This window comes from Protopterus annectens, chromosome 3.part0 (assembly GCF_019279795.1).
Source record: "Protopterus annectens isolate FY-2018-M chromosome 3.part0, PAN1.0, whole genome shotgun sequence".
In the NCBI taxonomy this organism is placed as follows: domain Eukaryota; kingdom Metazoa; phylum Chordata; order Ceratodontiformes; family Protopteridae; genus Protopterus; species Protopterus annectens.
Window position 1 is genome coordinate 950,375,279 of NC_056731.1, and position 11,443 is coordinate 950,386,721.

The 11,443-nt window shown below is 34.7% G+C and overlaps 1 long non-coding RNA gene across 1 annotated transcript in view; it reads right to left on the bottom strand.

The window, feature by feature from the left end:
- The window catches only part of LOC122797289, a 154,722-nt gene extending 147,850 nt beyond the window's left edge, over positions 1-6,872 (bottom strand). Inside the window, exons 1-2 of the long non-coding RNA XR_006364048.1 lie at positions 6,764-6,872; positions 5,705-5,779 (exon numbers count right to left, since the gene is read on the bottom strand). This is a non-coding gene — a long non-coding RNA (uncharacterized LOC122797289). The remainder of the gene's footprint in view (positions 1-5,704; positions 5,780-6,763) is intronic.
- Between the last annotated feature and the right edge of the window lie 4,571 nt (positions 6,873-11,443).

An 11,443-nucleotide genomic window follows, 5' to 3' on the forward strand; every position in this document is an offset into this window, starting at 1 on the left:
AATGAAATATAGAAGAAAAAACATATTTCAATCCATTAGCTGCATGACAGCTTACTTAATATCTAGATGGAAACAAAAAGATTGTGAGGCATGAAAAAATAAATTACTTTTTAAATACATTACTGGAATGCCAGTCAAAATCAAGTATAAAAAACAAGCAGCACTCAACTCAAACTACTTCTCCTTGCACTCCAGTTCTAATTATAATTTATATTCAGCTTTATTAAAGTACCAAGTAACATGCTGAAAGTAGCAATCTCTGTGATACCCCCACTTGTAAAAATGTTTCTTATCCAAAAAAGACATGCTGCCTGACAACAACTATCTACTTGCTTCATGGGGAAAACATGATCAAAGTAAAAAATGAAAAGCAAACAAGAAACAAGCTCAACATACATTGCTTAAAGGATTACTGCACAGGATATGGACCGCACATGATAGATTGGCATTTTGTTTAGTTTGCAGGTAAAGCCTGTATTGAGCTCTTAAAATAATGTAATCCTGTCCTTTATTACAAATACTGTCATATGCATTTCTGTACCCAAGGCTTATATGTTATCTAGTTATGTAAGTATTCTCTGCATGGCAACAACAGAAAGGCTTTCAATGTTGGCAATTCTTTAACAGTATGCTTATTAAAACTTACTTGCATCTTACAATCTCAGACAAGCTTACCAGATGGTAATTAAAGCACTGCTACTTAAACACAGAGCAACAGGCACTTTCTGAATAATAATAAGCATAAATGAACAGTATAAAAATATGACAGAAACCAGAACATTCTGCAAAATCAAGGACAGATGAAAAGCCATTGTAGTACTTGTGTCTACTTTGGATGGGGGGATAGTCTGCACATTTACACTGCATAACTGCTCCTTGCCTTGCTTGGATACATCCAGAGTCACTACATGGGGGAGTGGGGTGCAACAAGTATGTCACAATTTGAAATGTTTCTGGCTGACTGCGATGGCCCTGACACATTTGTCATACCTCTCAACCTCAGAGCAAGAAATCTGGACAAAGCCATACATAGAAGTGGGACAAAGGCCCAAAAATAAGGACAATTTTTAAATATTGCTCTTATAAACTTAGAAAGCTAATAGAATAGTAGGTCTTGCATTAGTATGAATTTTCTGAAGGGTATGAAATCTAAAACTCAAATGTCTGTCATTATTTTCTAACTTCAGTCTTTAATGATTTGCCACTAATTTACCAAAAAAAACACAATTTTATGAAAAATGGACCAAAAATGTGATTCAAAAATGTAAAATAGCCAAACAATACAGCTGGGAATCTGTCAAAGAAGGGACACTTTTTAATATTAGTACTGCTAACTTGAGCAGCTGACAAAATAAAAGAATCTACATGCATTTCTGAAATAAAAGTAATATATAAATGATTATTACAGTTATTTATTAATTACTTCAACACCTGCTCCACAATAATTTACTTGCCAACTGTCAGCACGGTTTTAGGCCCTTTCATAGTACAACTACCGCCCTTCGATCTTTTACTGATTGTATAAACAAGAATCGAAATAATAACTTTCTATCTTCTGCACTATTCATTGACCTATCAAAAGCCTTTGATATGGTTAACCACGACTTACTGATCAATGTGCTGAAAGCCCAATCTCTTGACCCACAAGCAATACTTTTGTTTACATCCTATCTAAAAAATAGACAACAAGCAGTGCTCTGGGACAATAATCTCTCCACACCCCTCCCCGTAAACATTGGAGTCCCTCAAGGCTCTATCCTAGGCCCTCTTCTATTTTACATTTTTATTAATGATCTAAATACTGTTATTCCACAAGCCACATGCATACAATACGCCGATGATTCTACTTTAATCTGTACTGCTAAGTCATCAATCTCTCCTCAGACCCTTACTCAAACAGTATTTAACACTGTTGAAAATTGGTTCACCCATCATTGCCTCCTCCTAAACCCTAAAAAAACAAAATTGTTACTTTTTGCTCCCACCCAAAAGTCACCAGAGTTCCACTTCACAATTACCTCTAACAATGGAAGTACTATTTCCCCTGACACTACCACACGTCTACTGGGCATAACCATAGATAATAACCTTAGCTACGGTGATCATATCAACAATACTATACAGACTGTCAATAAAAAACTAGTACTCGATTGTATTTCTAACCTTTGCATAGACTGTGAGATATTATTCATAGACACAATTTTTACTTTTATATTGTATTTTAAACCTTGCATAGACTGCAAGCTATTATTCATAGAAACAATTTTTATTCTCTCAAAACATTTTTAATCTCTTTGTATTTGAATTTAGTCATTTTTAATTATTGTAATATTTTTTTTTGTAATTTACTAATGCTTGGAGCTTATCTCCCTGGGCCTCTACTGAAAATGGACATGTATCCAGCTAGACTAGCCCAGCCAACAAATGTAAAATAAAATAAAGTTGTAAATCCTCCATGTTTTCTTCCAAAATTGCCATTTTGCGGAGGGATTATTAGGGGAAGAGCAACATTTTGAGCCAAACTCGGGGACAGTTGAGAGGTTCGGATATGCCTAATTCTATAAAGCAATTTATTTGCATGTACCTCTCAACCTGTTAATGCAGGAAATCTGGACAAGGCCAAATATATGGGTAGAACATATAAGCAGTACTAAAAATTGCTCTTGTATAAAATGAGACATTTGATCGAATAACAGGTCTTGCTTTAGCATGCATTTTTATGAAGGTTATGAAGTCTGAAACTCAGTGTCTGTCATTATTTAGTGACTTCTTTCCTAAATGATTTGACAGAAAACCACAAATTTTATGAGGAACAAACGAAAAAATAAGAAGCAAAAATCTATTCATTCTGCAAAAATCTGGACAGTTGAGAGGTATAGTTCAGCCGGGGCAGTCTTTGAGTTTGCTGCCCTTTCCCCCTCACAAAATCATGGTCGAATGGAGCTTCCCCCCCTACAGCCATTCCAATGAACCATTACTTGACTATTTTACCCCATTTACCATAAACACTAATGTGCATACTGCTTTACTTCTGCGATGATTTGGACTTCATTTAAAAGTTTTATTTTGCATTTTACAGTGCAAACACTAATAGATATCATATCTGCTAAACAAATCAATGCAGTCTTACAATGAGAACAGACTTAGCATTAAAACTCCTCTGCCCTTGAAAACTCACAATCACTGAAACAGCATTGAAACCCACATTCAAAGAAAATACATTTTGCCAGTGGCAGATTAACTTTGAGTTTGGACTGTTTTCAAATCACAGGCCCCTTGCACATGAAACATACACATGCTCTTTCATACACCTTCCTGATTGTATTAAATTATATTCCTTGTACAATACAGTACAGTTTTAGAGGGTGTTTTAAATTTATTGTTTTGAAATTTTTCCAGTAAACAATGAAACAGAATGCATGCACCAGTAATGACAAAACTGCCCAATTCAGAACATTTCCATCATAAAAGTCTACTCAAACTTCTACAGTCCACCAGTATCAGTACATATGCACAATCTCTGAAGAAGTAAAAGTAATCTAAATAATTCCACATTAAAGAGATCTGTAACTAATGAAGAGGTTGCTGCTAGCAAACAACTTTGTATTTCATTATTTCATCTACAAATAAAGTGCCCGTTACCCTTGAGGAATAAATTGCCTATCTTACACTAAAAAAAATGATAAGCTAGCAATATTGCAATAGGGAATGGATGGCAAACTTATAACAGGTTCAAAGTTACTAGGTATCTTTGCATCCACCCCTTTTACAACACAGTACAGTATCAGAAATGCATCTATCTACTGTGAGAGTACAGCCCACAGCCTTCTGCATCAAAAGCAAGTATACTACCTGTTGTGCTATTAACAATGCAAGCAGACTCAGCATAAGCAGCACTAAACTTTTGCTCCACTGCAGCTCTCAGCTCCTTGTAAAATCTACTCACTCAGTTGTATCTCTGAATTTTGCAGCACAAAGAAATCTGGAAAAAGCCAAAGTTTATTGTGGGGGGATAAAAGCCCAAAAACCAGGGACACATTTTAAACATTGCTTGTATAATGTTGGAAAATTGCTAGAATAAAATGCTATGCTACCACCATACATTTCACTGCCAAGCCTTAAACCCAGGACCCTCTGCAAAACAGTCAGAGCAGCATACCACTATGCCATATCAGCTGTTTTGTGAAAGAGGACGACGGAAACTTAAATGGCTACCATTTAGTGAATTCAGTTCTCACCATAGCACAGCTGTCAACCTCTTAGCACAAAACACCTGAACAAAGCCAATAATGGGTGAATACAACCCCCAAACATTCAGTGAATTCAGTTCTCACCATAGCTCTCAACCTTAGCACAAAACCTGGATGAAGCCAATAATGGGGGAATATAGTCCCAAAAATAGGGACACATTTCAAATATCCATCTTATACACTTAGAAAATTGCTAAAATAAAAGCTTTTGTGTTACCATGCACTTTCTGAAGAATATGAAGTCTGATATTCAAATGCGTGTCATTTTTAACATTTGTTAACCAGGAAAGTCTGACTTGGAACAAAAGCTAATTTTTAGCAGAGGCCCAGGGAGAAACACTCCAGACAGACACATGTCTTTGTAAGATGGGAGGACACAAAAACAGGAAGGGCATACAGACTCCACACAGAAGATAAGGCACCCCAGCCAAGAATCAAACCAAAGAACATGTAGCTGTCAGGCAACAATGCTACCACTGCACCAATGCACTACTGGCTTTGCAAGGACACAAAAATACAGAAACCACAGATTTTATGAGGAACAGAACAAGTATGAGGGAAAAATCTGCAACATTTTTAGAAATGGTGGTGGGTAGGAAATTCAGGCTCTTGCCACCTGGGCCCAAGGTACAGGGTTCAAGCCTTATTATCTACCCACCACCATGTAGCATCTGGGGCATTTTGCACACACACACACTCTCTATCTGGGACAGGTAAATCCTTCCACAGCTTCATTAAGCCTGCAAGATGCCCTTCCCTGATGAGACTCTCAGCCTGCCAATGTTGCAGACCGAGTCCGATCCCTTTCCTGTGACAGTCTATGCAGTTACAACTGCATAGACTTCTGGGATCTCTGCACTTGAATGCTTCATAATCTGGACTGCTGCTGTGACAGTCTGCGCATGCTCCAGACTGTCTTAGCAGGAGTTCAGAAATGCTAGTGTGCATGCGTGAAAGTCCACTATTTGCGATTGTTTTTTTCTTTTTTTTTTCTTTTGTGTTTTATTTTATTTTATTTGACTTTCTTTCTTATTTTACAGCTGGGGGGCTGCAGTCCAGCAGTCCAATAGCACAGGCTCCCCCTGATTAAACTACTGGTCTCAAAGTGTTCCTTGCACTGTTTGCAGCAGCTAGTTTCTTAGGAAAGTGTGCCATTACACTTTCTCTGGTATAAAAGTGGAAGTGGCTGTTATAACTGTACCAAGTACTCACCATTAGAAAACTGGGATAGCTTTCAAGAGTAAATGAGGGTAAAACTATATGCTTTGGATTCCAAGATGGCCACCAGCTAGGAAGCACACTTCTCAGTTAGCTCCTGTCAAAAATCTACAATCTAACCCAATCTGGGCTCCAGCACTTCTGCTAATCCATCAAAAAACAAAGAATAATGTAATATACTAGATACTAAAGCATCTTTTAAGCAGATGTGTAAAAATATACAGAATTTTATATACTTATCAGCAAGATCAACATGTGCTGATTGGGGAATATCTGCAAGCAGTTCAGGCTTCATCGATAACTACAGGAAGCTACAAAGAAAAAATAAAAACGTTCGTAAATATAGAACCATGGACTCAATGGAAACTCAAACATCAAAAACAAGACTTTCACAAATAATCTCACAGGAAAAAGAAGTCTGTACAAAGAGACAAAAAAATGTAAAACAGCAAACATACTTACAAAAACAGACTGCCAAAATGAGAACAGAACAACCCCTCTTTATGGAAGAACTCAAGGTAGTTCTAACACCATTACAAGAAGAAATACACTCCTTTTATATAAAACTAAATGCTTTTGGAAGTAATATAGATCAAATACTAACTAGACTGGAGAAAAATGAAGAGAAAGCTGAAGAGAATGAAACTAAAATAGAAGAAATCCAAAGAAGAACTAATGCCACAGAAAAAACAGTGTCTAAATTACAACTAAAAATAATAGACTTAGAAGCCAGATCAAGAAGAAATAACGAGCTCATCAGGAGTAACCCTGAAACCTATGAACAAGCTTCTTTACATCATGCAATTAAAGAAATCATTGAACTACTCTTGGACAACAATGCTGCAGTATAAAATATTACAATAGAGAGATTCCATTGAGCCTTAAGAAAATCACAAACTCTTGATGCCCCAGGGCAAGTATATGTGAGAATACTAAATGCATCTTATGCTAATATGATTATACAAGCTGGTAAAACTAAAAAAACAAATCATTTGGAAAGGTAATAAAATAACAATTGCACGAGACTTGCTCTTAGCTATCAAGCAACAGAGACAACCGTTATCACCTTTCTGTGCATACTTAATAAAAAAAACAAAATAAAATTCCAAATGAAGTATCCTGCTTCCTTACAATTCCAATACAAGGGGTCCACATACCAAGCAAAATGTAAAGATGAAGCAAACGCAGCTTTCTTAAAAGCATTCAATGAGATCCCTTCAAAATAACCAGTAAAATGTAAGTAACATCTATACTGTATTTATCAGCACTTAAAATGCATCTAAACTGTAAACAACCTTAAATCCAACGAAATACAGGTGTTGCTAGTATTTGTATTCATTATTTTGAAGTTTCTAGACTTTCCTTTCCGTTGCAACATTCTAAAGCCATTTTCCAGGAAGCTGAGCCATGTCAGACATCAGAGGACCTTTGACCTGACATCACACATGTTAATTAACTCATGCAATGATGTCAGAGCCAAATCAAGTCTACAACAGCCAAGAAATCCCAAAAAGAATAAAAAAAACTATGTGAATAGACTAAGAGAGCCAATAGTTTGAGCAGAATGGCATCCAGGAAGTAAGTTGCTGTATTACAAGGCTGAAAACCGAGAGACAAATACGCTTAATGTTATGGAATAATTCCTAGCTCCAAAATCTCAAAGGTACTGCAAACTTTCCTTAAAGCACTAGCAGTAGGAATTTAAAGGCAGATATGGAATAAGAATTTATTTGTAATAAATGACAGTCTGGATGATGGAAAGGAAGAAAGCAAGATTTAAACAAGAATAGAAAGGAAAAAGTTAAAGTGATCTCTACAGAAATTGTTCATGAAGAGAAGACGCTTTACAACATCGGACTTTGCTGTCATACTCTTGTAAATAAAGTTGACTTTATGCTCATTCAACAGCTTTATTTTTCTCCTGTTTATCTGTTACTGTAACAAGTAACTGTTTTAGGAGTTTTTATAGTTGCATTTTTACAGTTGCACTTTGAATGCACTACATTCAATTATACTAAATGTTTTAATTGGTTAATTGTTTTGTCAATGGGAAGGGAGGGTTATTTAAGGAGATTACTAGCTTGGTTAACTATTCATTCTGATGAAGTCTAAGGACGAAAACGCAAGTTATTGTTTTGTGGCGTTAAATAAATCTTTTTGGTTCACTGACCTGCAAAGGCGTTTTGTTTGCTGGTTCTGCAAGTGCTTTGGTTTGTAGTGATTTTGATACTGTTTCCAAGCATTTTTTCCTTCTCAGTTGAGTTTATTATTTATTTTTCTCCTCTTGGACTAGTAGCAGTTTGAGTACTAGAGAAGGTCACATAATAATAAGTGTACTAGATGCATTTTAATATGAAGCATATAGTGGAGATATATTTTTTCTGCTTGTATAGGTGGATCACAAGAATGATAGTATATAACATATGCTCATACCATATTGTATAATACACTCTATAGTAATAGAGTCCATTGTTCTACTAAGACATGTTTTAATTCCTGAACTATATAGCACTCAATAGAAGGTTTGAGATAAAAGAACTTAGCTAGCCACATTGAACCATTTACAAGGTTATATATTATATTGAAATATGATCATTACAAGCCACAAGTTACCTCTAATGCCTAATTGGGTTAACAACATCTATATTATCCATAACTTAGTTGCTGGCTGGGTGGCATTTATCCTAGCAGTGTTGTGATGATTTTTGGAATGCATAATAATTACTGTATGATAGTTAAAATTACACATTTTTAGTTGTTTCAGTTCTAGGATGATGTATATATTACTTGTTTATTGGATTAACCCTTCTCTTTCAGAGGATAGTGGTAAGTGACTAGTCACTAGGGAATTTCTGAAAGAGTGTTATGTCGCCTCCTCCTTCCATGCTATTATTTTCTCAGCACACATCAACCATTACTCACAATGCTTTGCCAATGACTCCCCTCATAGCACACACAGTTAATTCAGCTACAGGACTATTCAAATTAATAATCAAGTAAGATGATTAACATAGCCTCATGGAATATAAATGGCTTGCAAGACATTAAAAAGAAAAGACTAGTTATGCACCTTATATACAAATCGAAGTCAGATATAACCTTTTTGCAGGAAACTCATATGACAATTTGTCAGTATAGTTTAACACTAAACAACCTGTTCTGAAATTGTAGACGAAGGCTGATGTTAAGAAAAGATACGCATAAAAGTTTTTTGTGTATATAAATCTGAAAGGACAAGAAATAAGGAAAGAATAAGAAAAAGATATATGACTATATATAAATGTATATAAAAGTGTACATGATATGATTCATCATAACTAGGAGGACTCCCCATGTCTTTACTTTCTTGTTTAGTGTTAAACTATACTGACAATTGTAAACATTTCTCAGTACCCATTTTGTTTATATAGATAGATAGGTATACCAAAAGGGAATATATTAGTGTGTTGTTGATCCGATGTACTTACAGCACCCTTTGTGGAACTGAAAGCTGTCCACAATTATTGTTTTTTGGGGACTTTGTCCCTTTAAAAGTAGCTGTGATAAAGAAGACCCCACCTTTGTTGATAACGCTTGTTTTTGTTCATGGCAACAACTACCTGGACTTTGTAGTATGGATACAATTTTCTCAACCTTCGCAATTGAATTATTTCAGGTAAGGACACACATTTTAGATACTACATGATGTCCTTCCTTTGTTCCTTAGAAGTACCCTGATTTTACACATAGGTAGGCAGTTTACACATTTATATACGTGTTTGTGATGTTGTTAACCATTTTTGTCGTTATTTTAAGTTATTTAGTTTTGTTCCTTTTCGTATAGGTTGCCAATAACTTTTCACGATTTATGTTTTTTTACATTACCATGGTTTTTTATATGAAAGTGCTGATCATTGAGACTATAAGAAGCTAGATAGCATTGTAGCGATCGGCTTCTAAACAGGATGTAATTGGTTAGTTACTCCATTCACTGTTTTTTATAGTTCGAATGTTTTCTTGCCCTTGGTCATTCAGTGTTTTTCGCTACATATTTTTACGATTTTCCTTGGTTCGATGACAACGAATAGAGGTGATTATTTGGGTATACTTCTGCATTCGTGTATACTTGATTTAAAGTGCGATTCAAGTGCAGTATAAAGGACTAGTACAGACACGCTGGACTGTTGGCTATACATGCATTGTTGTAACAGTTTTTTCTTTCTCTAAAACTACATGAACGCACGGGGACTTTGTGAAGTGTTTACCCTGTTCATGACTGCAAATGTAGGACTGTTAGTGATCTTTAATTCATCATATGAGTATTATTTTTCAACTTGTAATATTTTGAAGTGACTTTTAAAGTTGTTGCATCTTGCACTACTTGATTTGAGTAGTTTACGATAGCAACATCGATCATAGTAAACTATAATGTTATATGTTTTTTAATAGGATGCACCTCACAAATGTTTTTATCTATTTTTTCAGCTATTATGCAGTTTATTTTATTTTATTGTAATGAATGTTTGGGCCTTTTATTAGGAATGTTTTTGAAGCATACTTAATAGCTATAGGAGTTACTCCTTTCTAAAGGCAGCTGCAAATGATTTTGTAATTAAGCGCTGATTTTTGACACCTTTTTTTGCTATATAATAGTGTAAAATGTGATTTTAACCTTGTCTGAAGAAGTCTTCCTACCAGGGAAGACGAAAAGTGCTTCACATTTGGATTAAAGCTCCGGATTACCTACTTGTTCGGTTTTTGTTTGTTGTGCTTTAACAGTTTGTTAATCACCATTGAAGTTTAGATAATCTTTACATAGCCATATACAATCAGATATGTACAATAACAACATAGTTAAAACTTGGTCTAATACAGTTGGTAACATTAACGAATGGGAAAAACTTAAACTATCTACCTTATCAAAAGCTTCAGTTGTCAAAATTAACATACTGCCTAAGATTTTATACTATTTGAATGCCACTTTCATGAAAATTCCAACTATCTTTTTCAACAAGATAAAAGTTCGACTAGCAAAATTCATATGGTACCCAAAAAGTACAAGAATTAGCTATAATAAACTAATACCCTCAAAAGAAAAAGGAGGTCTAAGCCTTCCTGATTTTCAATTATACTACAAAATTATTAATGCTAGTCGCATCATGCAAAGAGCAACCACGACCCAATAGGCAACGAATGGTACCCACTATGGATTAAATTATTTCACCAAAATACAATAACATCTAAAGTTAACCCAAAAAAGATTCCTTTTTTAAATCAAGAAACTCTTAAGACAACAAAAATTCACCCAATTTTAATTAATATTTGTGAAATTTTCAAGAAATGTTAGCAATAAATTTAAAAGACACGATTACTCTTCTACAACCAATACATAACAACCCTGATATAAAACTAGCAAACTCTATGGTAAACCTAGATAAATACCCATCAATAAAAAAATTATACAGTATGGGGTTCTACCAACTACAAAACCTCTCAATAGAAAATATCATGAACCTACTTAGAGCAAATAATAAATATAAGGTGATAATTAAACAAATCCTATACTTAGTATTATAACCAAAGATATCAATGTAATTGAGCAAGATGTCAAATTAACACAACAAATTAAAAAATTGCTTTTAAATAAAAAGAAAATGCTCTCAAATACGTATTAATCAATAGCAAAAATTAAATATCAAAATACAATTCTTTTCACAAAGTTTTGGGAAGGAAAAGTTAGTACCATAACAGACAATCAGAAGGAATTAGCTTTTAGAAATACTATGAAACTGACACCATATAACAAATTAATATACAGCCAGATCATGATCTTCAACAATGCTTACCATACACCTGTTCACCTTAACAAATTCAATCCAAGTTACCTTATTGCTCCTTTTGTCCTAATAAAGAGGCAGATATCTTCAACATCGTCTGGAGCTGTAAAACAGCTTATAAACTGTGGTGCCCACTTAGATTCCACTTAGAGAAATCAG